The 12,481-nt window shown below is 40.1% G+C and overlaps 1 non-coding gene across 1 annotated transcript; it reads right to left on the reverse strand.

The window, feature by feature from the left end:
• Positions 1-1,093: 1,093 nt before the first annotated feature.
• Positions 1,094-1,236, reverse strand: LOC115032678 (small nucleolar RNA SNORA48). The gene has a single exon (XR_003838307.1). It is a non-coding gene; the product is annotated as a small nucleolar RNA SNORA48 (small nucleolar RNA).
• Positions 1,237-12,481: the final 11,245 nt, after the last annotated feature.

Raw genomic sequence — 12,481 nt, forward strand, 5'->3', positions numbered from 1 at the left:
GCCTGGGTGTTAGGCTCTACCTGATTTTCATCACCAGGGGGAGCTCTCCAGCCCTGTTCTGGTTAGGTCACCCAATGAATGCTTCCATCAAAGGAGCAAGTGTCAGCTCTGTTGTTTTCATGCTACATCATACCAGATGAATGCCAAGGCCAGCTCTTCAGTGCCCTTGCTCTTGCGGTTGGCTCACCTGCACCCCTGCAACCCCGCACCAGCTTTGCTGTGTTGTCCAGACGAGGTAGAGGGCTCACTCTCCTCCTAACAGTTGCAGCTCTTGAGGGACAGGGATAGCTCTCTTGAGCTCATGAACCTGTGGGCCACTTTCCTGAGTGCCAGAGATTGTGGTGGTGGTGGTGGTATTGGGGAGCTAGGAGCTGGACATCATCACTTCTCCCATGCTTACACACCGCAGACAAATGGCAGGGTCAGTTATCCCATACTCATGCTCTCAGGGGAGGCTCACCTACACCCCTGCCACCAAGGATATCTCTACTGAACACTGCCGAGACAAAGCCCAGGGCCTACTCTCCCAAGTAGATGAGATATGGAGCTAGCTCTCTAGAACACCACATCTGGTGAGAGGTGAGGCCAGTAAAGCACTGCCCCTGGACATTGATGTGGTCCCTGGGGCCTGCCCTGTCAGGCATCTCTGTGTTCTTGAGTGGTAATACGACCAAGGACGTCTACACTGACACCTGTTGCTACATAGCCATGGACTCAGACATGCCTCTAGGCAGCAGCTCGGGCTGTGACCTTATTCACCACCACCCAGGTGGCCTGGCTGGTCTCTCACAACCAGCTACTCCTTTTCACTCTTTAGTCTCCAGTTCCATCTCTATAATGCTCAAGCTGCTCCACTTCTCTTTCTCTCCCATCTACCACCACGTACTCACACATTGTGGTGGCTCTTGCTGCAGGCTGGGCACAGCTAGCGAGCCCCTGTGTAAGATACTCCATGCAGAGTGACCCGGCAGCATTGGTGTCTGTGGTCCACCTGTGCCTTGTACTAGAGGGCAGATCTCTTGGTGGTGTGGCAGTCCACAGATCTGTCTGTCTTACTCCCGCTGTGCTGTGCTGCTTGAATTTGATTAGATCTTTGGATGTCCTAGGCATAAGACAGCGTTGGCATTCATGCTACACCCCAAGCTATGAGGAACAAAGATTGCCATCTGCTCTACCCCTGACTGATATGAGAACAATACCAACAACAAGGTGTGTCTTGGCTCAGTGCCAGGGGTTGTGTATACTTCTGAAATTAAATGTATAAGTGTCATTTCTGAAAGTATTTATCAATTCATCTTGGGGTAAGAGCAGTTGAAAGTTAACTTTGGGATAGGCTAGTATGTGAATGGATATTCCAAGAATGTCAAGGATTTTAGAATTTATCAACAAGTGTAATGATAATTAATGAGTCAAATTTAGTGTTATTCTTTTTATATTGCTTCCATATAATATACAAAATATCTTAGCTTACTGAGTCAGAAAAACAGTAAAAAATAAAACACAGCAAAGTATAAGAATGCAGGGGACATTAATATTAAAAAATACTTTAAAAATATGTATATCATGAAGGTTTAACTAGAATAGATTCTAGAGTAGCAGAAGACTAAAGAGAAAACAATTCAGAAACAGCCTGGAGAAAAGCTTAGAGATTTAGACATAATAAATAATGAGATAGGAGATTTTTAGGGAAATGAGCAATGGATTACACAGTTAATTATTTATGTAAGATAAAATTAGATTTTTTGTTCAATCCAAGTTTTAAAAACATCTATAAGCATTAGAAGAAAGTATTAATAGATGTGTAAAAACAAAGGACAGTGATATCAAAATAAGTCACTGAAGGGATGGATTTATTACTGAACCACTTAAAACTTTCTAAAACTCAGTAGCTTTTGTACAGCATCTCATAGCTTCCATATCCATATTAGTCTTTCTCCAACAAACCATATTCAATTGAGTATTCTTCTCTGTGTTGTAGGGATGACTGTTAGTGAGTCCCATCCCCAAACAGTGAATTAAAATGGTAGGTAACTACTTTTTATTAAATAATTGCTCTCAGAGTTACAGGAAAATTGACATTTCACATATTTCAATTGGGCACATATGCTTGATGCCCTTAAGGAAGCAATGTACAAATGAATCTTCAAATAGTTACATGCCTTTAACCTTCAGATTCTGCCTCTAGAAATTTGTATTAAGAAAAGGCATATCTAATGACTTCTTATATGATTGGGTTACCAGAAGTGGATGCTCACAGTCAAATATAGGATGGAACACAGGGCCCCCAATGGAGAAGCTAGAGAATACACCCAAGGAGCTGAAGGGGTCTGCAGCCCTGTAGGTGGAATAACAATATGAACTAACCAGTACCCCCGGAGCTTGTGACTCCAGCTGCATATGTAGCAGAAAATGGCCTAGTCGACCATCACTGGGAAGAGAGGCCCCTTGGTATTGCAAATTTTATATGCCCCAGTACAGGAGAATGCCAGGGCCAAGAAGTGGGAGTGGGTGAATGGGGAGCAGGGAAGGGGGAGAGGGTATAGGGAACTTTCAGGATAGCATTTGAAATGTAAATAAAAAATTTCTAATTAAAAAAAGAATAAAAAAAACAAAAAACAAAAAAAGAAAAGGCAAAGACTTGTAGTTTTTTTGTTTTTTTTTTTTTTTGTTTTTTTTTTTAAACAGGGTTTCTCTGTGTAGCCCTGGCTGTCCTGGAACTCACTTTGTAGACTAGGCTAGTCTTGAACTCAGAAATCCACCTGCCTCTGCCTCCCAAGTGCTGGGATTAAAGACATGTGCCACCACTGCCAGGCTTGTAGATGTTAAGAACTTGTAGATGTATGAGTCTGACCTGGGTCCTCTGCATATATGTTATGACTGAGTAACTTGGTGTTGGAGACCATACTGTGAGAAAGCGAGCCTTTCACAGTCTCCCACCCTGACAAGCCAAATGGCCTTGTGCTAAGGAGCTGGTCGGTCACTCCCTTCTCCCTGTTCCCTTCCTGGCACCCGAGGTTGTAAAAGCTGAGTTATAGTCCCCTCTTCCTTATCCCTTCCTGACTCCTATGACATCCAAGGACATGAGTTACATGCTGAGCCCGGCCTGACACCCAAGGCTGTTAAGGAGGATCCAAATTCCGGAGATAAGATGCAGAGTGCCGGCCGCCTGGAGCCTGACTTCGCCCCTCATGTCCCCTGATGCCCACTTCTTTGTTCTTTGTTATATCCCCCTCAACCGCTCCCTATTCCCCTCGCTGTATGCTTAAAAACCTGGCGTTTCAGCCTAATAAACTGAGACCTTGATAGGAATTCTCTACTTGGTCTCTGCTCATTCTTTCTCTCCCCTCCCATTTTCTCCCAGGTTTGCGGTCCCCCTTGCACCCATGAATAACTGAGTCCTGCTGGACGAGACAGCTTGGTATTCTTGTGGAAGTCCTAACAGTGGGAGTAGTGGCTGTCTCTGACTCTTGCAGGCTCTGGGACCCTTTTCCTCCTACTGGTTGCCTAGTATGTAGGCCATTTTTGGTTGATGTCACTTGGGAGGCCTGGTCTTTCAGAGAAAAGGTGGAGGGGAGGGGCTATGGGGGAGAAGGGAAGTTGGAGGTAGAAACTGGCAGGGAAGGGGGGTGGGAGAAGAAACTACAGTCAGGTTGTAGTATATGAGAGAATAGTAAAAAAAAATAAAAAAGCAAAAAAGATAGGAGTTAAACATTCTTACTCTAAAAATCTGAAATTCAAAATGATCCAAAACAGAAAACCATTTGAATGTCCACATGGTATCTCAAGCTCATATAGCATGTTGACATAAAAAATGTGGAGACACTAAATAGAGCTTGAAGTTATTCCCAGGCTGCATGCAAAAAATATGTAGGAGACATAGTGTTTGGGCCTCTATCCTCAAGATACATCAAGAAATATACATATATTTAAAATGCCTGAAATCAAAATTCCTGTCCTCCTAGCTATTTTTTTTAATTGTGTATTTATTTCATTTACATTTCCAATGCTATCCCAAAAGTCCCCCACATGCTCCCCCACTCACTCCCCCACCCACCCACTCCCACTTCTTGGCCCTGGTGTTCCCCTGTACTGAGGCATATAAAGTTTGCACAACCAATGGGCCTCTCTTTCCACTGATGGGCGACTAGGCCATCTTCTGATTCATATGCAGCTAGAGACACAAGCTCCGGGGGGTAATGGTTAGTTCATATTGTTGTTCCACCTATAGGGTTGCAGATCCCTTTAGCTCCTTGGGTACTTTCTCTAGCTCCTCCATTGGGGGCCCTGTGATCCATCAAATAGCTGACTGTGAGCATCCACTTCTGGATTTTCTAGGCCCCAGCTTAGTCTCACAAGAGACAGCTATATTTGGGTCCTTTCAGCAAAATCTTGCTAGTGTATGCAATGGTGTCAGTGTTTGGAAGCTGATTATGGGATGGACCCCCGAATATGGTAGTCTCTAGATGGTCCATCCTTTCGTCTCCGCTCCAAACTTTGTCTCTGAAACTCCTTCCATGGGTGTTTTGTTCCCAATTCTAAGAAGGGTCAAAGTGTCCACACTTTGGTCTTCGTTCTTCTTGAGTTTCATGTGTTTAGCAAATTGTATCTTATATCTTGGGTATTCACCATCATCAGAACCCAGCACTCCCACCTTGCCTAGTCCAGGGAACCTCCTAGATATTCTTAATAAGGTTATTAATATGTTAATAAGTATTTTAAACTTAACTGATTTATTAATCTAAAGGATACTACAGTCAAGTAATTCAAGAGCTATTAAATTGATTATTTGTATAGCAGATATGAATGAAAATGATTATCTAGATGTGTATGAACTTAGGGGCAAACATACCTTTCATATGAATAAAAGATGGCATACAACTGTGTATATCCTGGTAGCATGCCTTCCAAATAGGCAGAAAAACTATAGAACATGCTCACAGCAGTGCTGCAAGGTTCTACATCAAGTGTTAGTAACAGATAGTAATCATATGTTGTTATTACACAGAGCATTATATTGAGTTAAAGTAATTATTAATATCCTTCTTTTTTTTCTAAAAACATCCAAATTGGTCAAAAAAGTAATGCAGACTTAATAGTTTGTGTCTCCTTCGTTTTACCATCTCAATATATATATATGTATTGATTTAAGTTTTGAAATAAGCATGTATTTTAGAGCCCAGGGATGGGTAGTACAACCATATTGCTACTTCAACATGCAAGAATGGAAAGGTAGACATCTCCCAGCAAGGTGTATTCTATAAGAGCTAGGGATAGCTTTCAAAAGATACAAACTCACAAATTAAGGGAGTTTATGGAAAGCAAACTATTTTAAATGCTTTTTCTAGCTGTTATTCTTTAGTCTTTCCTTGCTGAGAAGTTTCCAGGAGGCAGAAGATAAATTAGCATCCTTTGCTGTGTTCTGGAAATCTGACCTTGTGGTGCAGCAACTGTGAACAAATTTTGAAACAGAAAGTGGGTTTGTTGTTTTAAAGAAAATTATTACTTTTTCTGGGAGAGGAAGTGAAGAGCTACCCACATTCAAAAGAAGACAGGATGATAAAAATCTCTAAAAGTTAAGGAAGACTTGCAGGGAGTGTTTAAATATTCATTAAGGAATGGATACCCCCAAGCAGAGAAACAGGCTGGGAGGAGTCAGGGTATAGAAGTCCTTTCTTATCAGGGATTTGTTTTCTGTTCATAAGACAACGGAGATAGAATCTCTCTGTTTTGAATCAGTGTGTGTGCCTTATTGTAAATGTCTGTGTTTATCATGACTGACGTGTTTGTAAAGAACTGGAATAAAAATGGCCTCTGGTAGATGGGGACAGGTGTAGGATGAGGGGTTCCAAGGTGGTTGCAAATCTGAAGTTAATGAAGATCTGTAGCTGCCAGGAAGGGGTTGAGCACAGGGAGAGGTTGTCCTTGCTGCTTGGAGTTGAAGTTTGAATCAGCAAAACCCAGATTTCTGACCTTATGGAAAGACCCACACTGAAGTTCAAATATGTCCTCAGAAATACCAGAGTTATATTTAATAGGAACTGGTATTCGTTGATTTTTAAAATGTAAAATGCACCAGCGATTGCTCAGAAAAGAGCCCTAAATGTTGGGTGGTATTTTACTATGCTGCATCAGACTGTCTCCCCCAGCTGATGATTCCCATGAATGCAAGGTGCTCCCCAATGGAGCCAGCAAATTCCTGAAGAGTTTCTGTTTAGTTATGTATTTTAGTATTTTATTTTTAGTGTGTGTTAATTTTACCATATAATGAGTTTCACTGTGGTTTTTATACATGCATCTTACATGATCTGAGTTATTGCTTGGTTTTATCATCCAACCACTGACTCTTCCTTTATACAAGACTTCACATAACACTCAGTTCTTTAAAATGCACACCACAGCACCCCACCTCCCCATAACTCACATACCAAGGCTCTGTACTGAAGGTTAGGGGAGGGGAGAGATTTACAACTACATGAATATTTTTAAACTGTTTGACTGTTTGACTCTTGGAATTTTCCACCATTGAAACAATTTCTACAAGATCGCAGCATTCCTTTCCATTTCTAAGTCTCTCTGTCTCTCTCTCTCTCTCTCTCTCTCACTGTATGCACACACACACACACACATACACACACACACACACACACACACACATATTTTCCATATTCTCATTTTACCAAATGCAAATGCACAGACTCTCCTTACTTCATGGACTTAGTTTTGTCTCTTTTTGTGACCCTAAGCTTTGACACCACCTGAGTCTAATTAAATTCTTAGATACTGTGTCTCATTTCTCCATTACTTTCTGGGCAAGGTGGATATTTTATTTTACATTTTTAATTGTATTTCTCAATTTTGTTACCCATTCACAGATATTTTACATTTCTTATAGCAGGCAGTTAAATAATTCATACTCTATTTTATTAAATAGCCCATTATGATAAAGAGTTATTGAAAGGAGAACCATTTTCATTTAATCTCTAGTAGTTATTCAAGTTTGGAGTAAGTCTAAGCATTTTGATTATATTTTAAAATTCAAAGCAATATTTGCCTACTAGTGATATTGAACTATATTTTAGATAACAGAGTAAGTGTGGGTCAGTAATTAAGATGCTGACTTGCAGAAAATCCATGAGATTCCTAACAAGCTCATGCTTGCTTTCATGACACATACCAGCTGGACTTTGGCACTCCAGCTTAAACACATTTATTATCCGGTTCCATATTTGTTTATTTGTTTGTTTTTTGTCAGTTTGACACAAGTTAGAGTTACCTAAGAAGATAAAACTGATCATCAAAATGCCTCCATCAGTCTACAGTTATGACTGTAGGGCATTATCTGGATGAGTGATGAATGTAGGAGTCCTCAGCCCATTGTACAGGGCACTGCCACCTCTAAGGAGATGGTCTTCAGCAGTCTAAGGAAGCAGACTGTGCAAGCAATGAGGAGCAGAATGGTAAGCAGCCTTCCTCTGTGGTCTCTGCTTCAGTCACTGCCTCCACTTCCTGCCTTGGCTTCCCTTGACAATAGACAGTAATGTATAAGCCAACCTCACTAAGCCAAATAAACCCTCTCTTCCCCACACTGCTTTTGGTCATGGTGATTTAACACAACAATAAAAACTGTAACCAAGACAGAAAGGATGGACCATCTAGAGACTGCCATATCCAGGGATCCACCCCATAATCAGCTTCCAAACGCTGACACCATTGCATACACTAGCAATATTTTGCTGAAAGGACCCAGATATAGCTGTCTCTTGTGAGACTATGCTGGGGCCTAGCAAACACAGAAGTGGATGCTCACAGTCAGCTCTTGGATAGATCACAGGGCTCCCCATGGAGGAGCTAGAGAAAGTACCCAAGGAGCTAAAGGAATCTGCAACCCTATAGGTGGAACAACATTTTGAACTAACCAGTACCCCGGAGCTCTTGACTCTAGCTGCATATGTATGGAAAGATGGCCTAGTCGGCCATCACTGGAAAGAGAGGCCCATTGGACACACAAACTTTATATGCCCCAGTACAGGGGAACGCAGGGCCAAAAAAAATGGGAATGGGTGGGTAGGGAAGTGGGGGGGAGGGTATGGGGGACTTTTGGGATAGCATTGGAAATGTAATCAAGGAAAATACGTAATAAAAATATTAAAAATTAAATAAAAGGAATGTGATAAATATATTTTACATTAGTTTTGCTGTTGTTTAAAATGAACAGATCAGTTGTTTATGCTTTAGCTTTTCACAACTCAGAATGTGAGTGTTGCACTTTAATGATTTCCACTGATCTTGGTGATAAGGATTTTTGTTATGACACCAGAATTTTTGACTTTGTCTCTTCAATTATGGGGTTCTGCAGACTTTTTCATGAACCTCCTGTTTTCTTAGAGCCCTTGTCACACACGAGGGTTGCTAATAGTATTTGGTTAGGCAGGTGACAGCAGAAGCTAACGTCTTTCTACTTAGCATCACGCCAGTGTGGCTTTGCTAGCTTCCTTTGTGGTAACTCACTCACAACTCACAGACCATTAGTTTCCATCTGTTGTCAATTCAGAACAGTCTGCTTTTAGCATGTGATACACACACCACCTCCTTTATCTGTTTGGCAGTCTTCTTAGTTATTTTGCTTATTGGGAAGTGCCACACATCACATAGACCACAGGATGTAGGCTCACTTAGTATTAAATTTTGGGTTTTTCAGCAGTGGACCCTGACATACAGATGAGTGAATCAGATACCTATGTAGGCGTGCTCTACAGGTTTCACAGTGATGCTTTCCCAGTGGGCTGAAATGATCCTTGCATAGTGTTTTGGATTGGGATGGCTGCTCAACTTTGTTCTGAGTTAAAACAAGAGGATCAATACTTTTTACATGGGCATAGATTAATCATTGGATGTTGGCTTCCCATGGATGCAGACTGACCTGGAATCAGGGATTTTTTTTTAAATCAGTGGAAATTCCTCAAAATGGATGGCAACTAGGGATGATCTTCTTGCAGCATCATTCTGAACAGCTGGGAGATAAATTTCCTAATTCTGGAAGAGCCAGGTTTAGTTGTATATCACAGCATCTACCATTTAATTTAAATGCCATTCCCTTTAAAACTAGGCTCCTGTAGATTAATGGGAAACATACTTTTAATAACTAAAGTAACAGTTTTTTGGTTCAAATAAAGTCTTACTTCAAATATGCAATTGGAAGGAAGAGAGAGAAAGACAGAGAGAGAGAGAGAGAGAGAGAGAGAGAGAGAGAGAGAGAGAGAGAGAGAGAGAGAGAGAGAGAGCTACTCCAAGACATGACTTCTAAAATGTTTCCACAAATACTCAGATTCCCTTGGTTTCTGGGCCTGTGTTTTAAAACCTGCCAGATGAGTGCTTGTAGACTTTGGCAAATCATCAAAATCAGCTAAAATACAAGAGAAAAAAAAGCCAAAAGTACATAGATTGAGTCTTTGTTTCTTTGGGGTGAACTACTAAATGATCTTCCATCAATGGGTATATATATATATATATATATATATATATATATATATATATATATAATGAAGCTATATAAACAAACACATACATGCATAGCTTTAAATGGACACACATATGCACACATCTATGCTTCTTGTACTGTTTTCTCAAGACCTAGAATTTAGGTTTATGATCTTGGGTACAGGCTTAGTACAGATTTTTTTTTCTAGTGGGAAGAAGAAAAAACTGGATAGACTTGAGTTATCACTTACATCTGAAAAATGAGAAAGGATGGCACCGTGCTAAGCAAGGCCAGGGTCTGGGATCTTCTCTGATGTTATCATTTCCTACCTGTCTTCACTCCTGTTTCCAAGTTTCATGCATGTACAGCTTATGAGCTTCACTGACTTCTCAGGCATAGTTCTGTGGCTCTTTTCCCAACTGTAGATTTTATTGGCGTACTTGGTTTGCTGCTGAGGGAAGAAAGTTTTGTGATGACTCAACCTCCCATCCTTGTACTGACCCCCTTGAAATGCACATCTTCAAGTGCAGCTTACACTAACCACTTTTCTCTTCAAAATGACACTATCCACCAGCAGTCCTCAAGTGATCCTTTGATTTTTGCACAGCAATTAGCACTTGGGATTGTTTATTCATTTATTCAGTAAATATTTATTGATTACCTGCTGTGTGCTGGACACTTTGCTGGTGTTGTAGATACATCATTAAACCAAACAAGACAGTCTAAAAAACTGATAATAAGTAATACAGATGATACACACTTTTTGCTTAAGGTTAGAAGATATGTGTTACATAATAGAAAACACAAAATATGGGGAAAGAGATCAGTAGTGTTGAGAGAGAAATAGAAGCAGCTTCAAGAGGGTGCAGATGAGACTTGCAGTGAAGGTGACATTTGAATAGATCATTTCAGTATTGGAGGAAAAGTATTATGCCTTGGGAACTCTGTTTCATTTGGATCTGGGATTCTTGGTGATTTCCCAGTTTTTGCAAAAGGGGCATGGAGAAGCTGGCTTTTGTTTATATAATGCTTCATTATGTCTTTAGTTTCTACACTTAGGTACCAGTACTGTCTTATTCTCCCTATTTTTACAACATAAAATGACTTCAAATATTGTCAAAAGGTAAAAAAATTGCCTCAATTGGGTTTACACTATTGGTCATGAACTATAAAAAAATACTTCTGAAAAATGCTTCAATATAAATAATAATCCTGTATTACCCTTTACAGTCAATGCTCTTGCTGAACTGTAAAATATTGCTTTTGATCCATCATAAAATCATCACAATGTTTATAAAGATCAGAATCCCACTCTATTCCATTCCAGAGGTTTGTTTGTTGGTCTTTCTTTTTTTTTCCTATTCCTTTAATTGATGTAAATTTGTAAGATTTGTCACCTTGGAGAGACATTTTTTTTCTTCCCTATACTTCAAACATGATGTAACTGCTTAGAGTTTTTCCCTCTTTCCACAAACATCTTCAGATAGCTTGCCACTGTCTAAACAAAACAAATCAAAACAGAGCAAAACAAAACAAAGCAGGCCAGAACAGAACAAAATCTGTGATAGGAATTTAAAAATTATTGATTAATTTAGAAAGAATTGGTACCTTTGTGAAAGTAATTCTTCCCATCCATGACCATTTACTTAGGTTTTCTATTGTAAGTCTCTTGGAGATAGCATAGCTTTAAACTCCTTCTCCTGAGGGCAGGGATTTCAGGCACAGCCATCAACCTCAGTTTTGATTGAATGGTTTTACAGGTGTGTGTGTGTGTGTGTGTATTCCATGGATACAATGACATCAAGACTGATAGAGTGTTTCAGATCACCTGAAACTGGAGTTATAGGTATTTGTGTGCTGACATGAGGGTGCTGGGAATTTAACTCTGGATGGATTCTGTCTATAAGAATAAATGCATAAATTATTTGGCTTAATGAAGCTATGCTACTCAGGATGATAATGTACCTATGAGAGCCTTGGAACATATAATGAAAACCCATTTCCAAGCATGAGAAACATCACTTCACGTTGGTTAGGGAAGTTTAAGAGACCCATAAGTCATGTAGGTTATTGCTGCTGCCTTTTGTTGCCTCCCAAAATTTGAAGATAAGAACCTATTCTGAAAACGCCCCATGCTTTGAGCACAGAATTTTAAAACGGTGGCTGGAACCAACTTAGAAGTGTCCTCCATGAGGATTATCTCTGATGAGCTCAAAAGATGTTGTGCAAGCTGCCTAGAGCAAGGGGAGCAACCGACATCCCCTCCCAGCTGTAAAGCCGACCAACCACATAACCAACATGGCATGATATCCTCAAATATGCAATAGTGCCACTCATGCCTTGGGGCTAACCAACAGCCACCACACTGGACTATGGCTCATTTAATATGAAAGAATTGATATTTGTTACTGTGAACCCAGGAGCCACTGATCTCTATGGCAGTAATGTGATTAGCTACTTCAGCTGTTCCCATCTTGACTTTCCTGTAATGACTGACCTGGAATTGTGAGCCAAATACCCCCCCCCCTTTTTTTTTAAGTTTGGCCACATATTCTTTATTAAATCATCTCTTGTTTGTTCTGTGTTTTGACATATTTTCCATGTAAACCCTGGACTCACTATGTTCTTTGTTGTGAACACCAAAAGTAGTTGGTTACTTTTTAAATTATAGACATTAGATATCTATTCAGAAAACACACAAACTGCAAACTCCTTCACATTTACTCTCTATGCCTTATATTTCTGTTGAAGTCTGTTCCCAATAAATGCCCAGAGTTATGATAAAGTCTGTTTTGTGGAAGTCACATAAAGATATGAGCTTTTATTATCTCATGCATTATGACAAGAAAAATCTATTTTGTACAGGCATAGCCGAAAAAAATAATTCTGCTTACAATTGTGTATATAGCACATTTGAAAGGAATTTCCAGATAGAGCTCTGGCTCCATAGAATTCAAACTGGTTTTGTTTCCCAGAGCTCAGATAGTGATGTCAGTGAGACCT

Source organism: Mus caroli, unplaced genomic scaffold (genome assembly GCF_978045245.1).
Source record: "Mus caroli unplaced genomic scaffold, Mus_caroli_1 scaffold_13, whole genome shotgun sequence".
Taxonomy (NCBI): domain Eukaryota; kingdom Metazoa; phylum Chordata; class Mammalia; order Rodentia; family Muridae; genus Mus; species Mus caroli.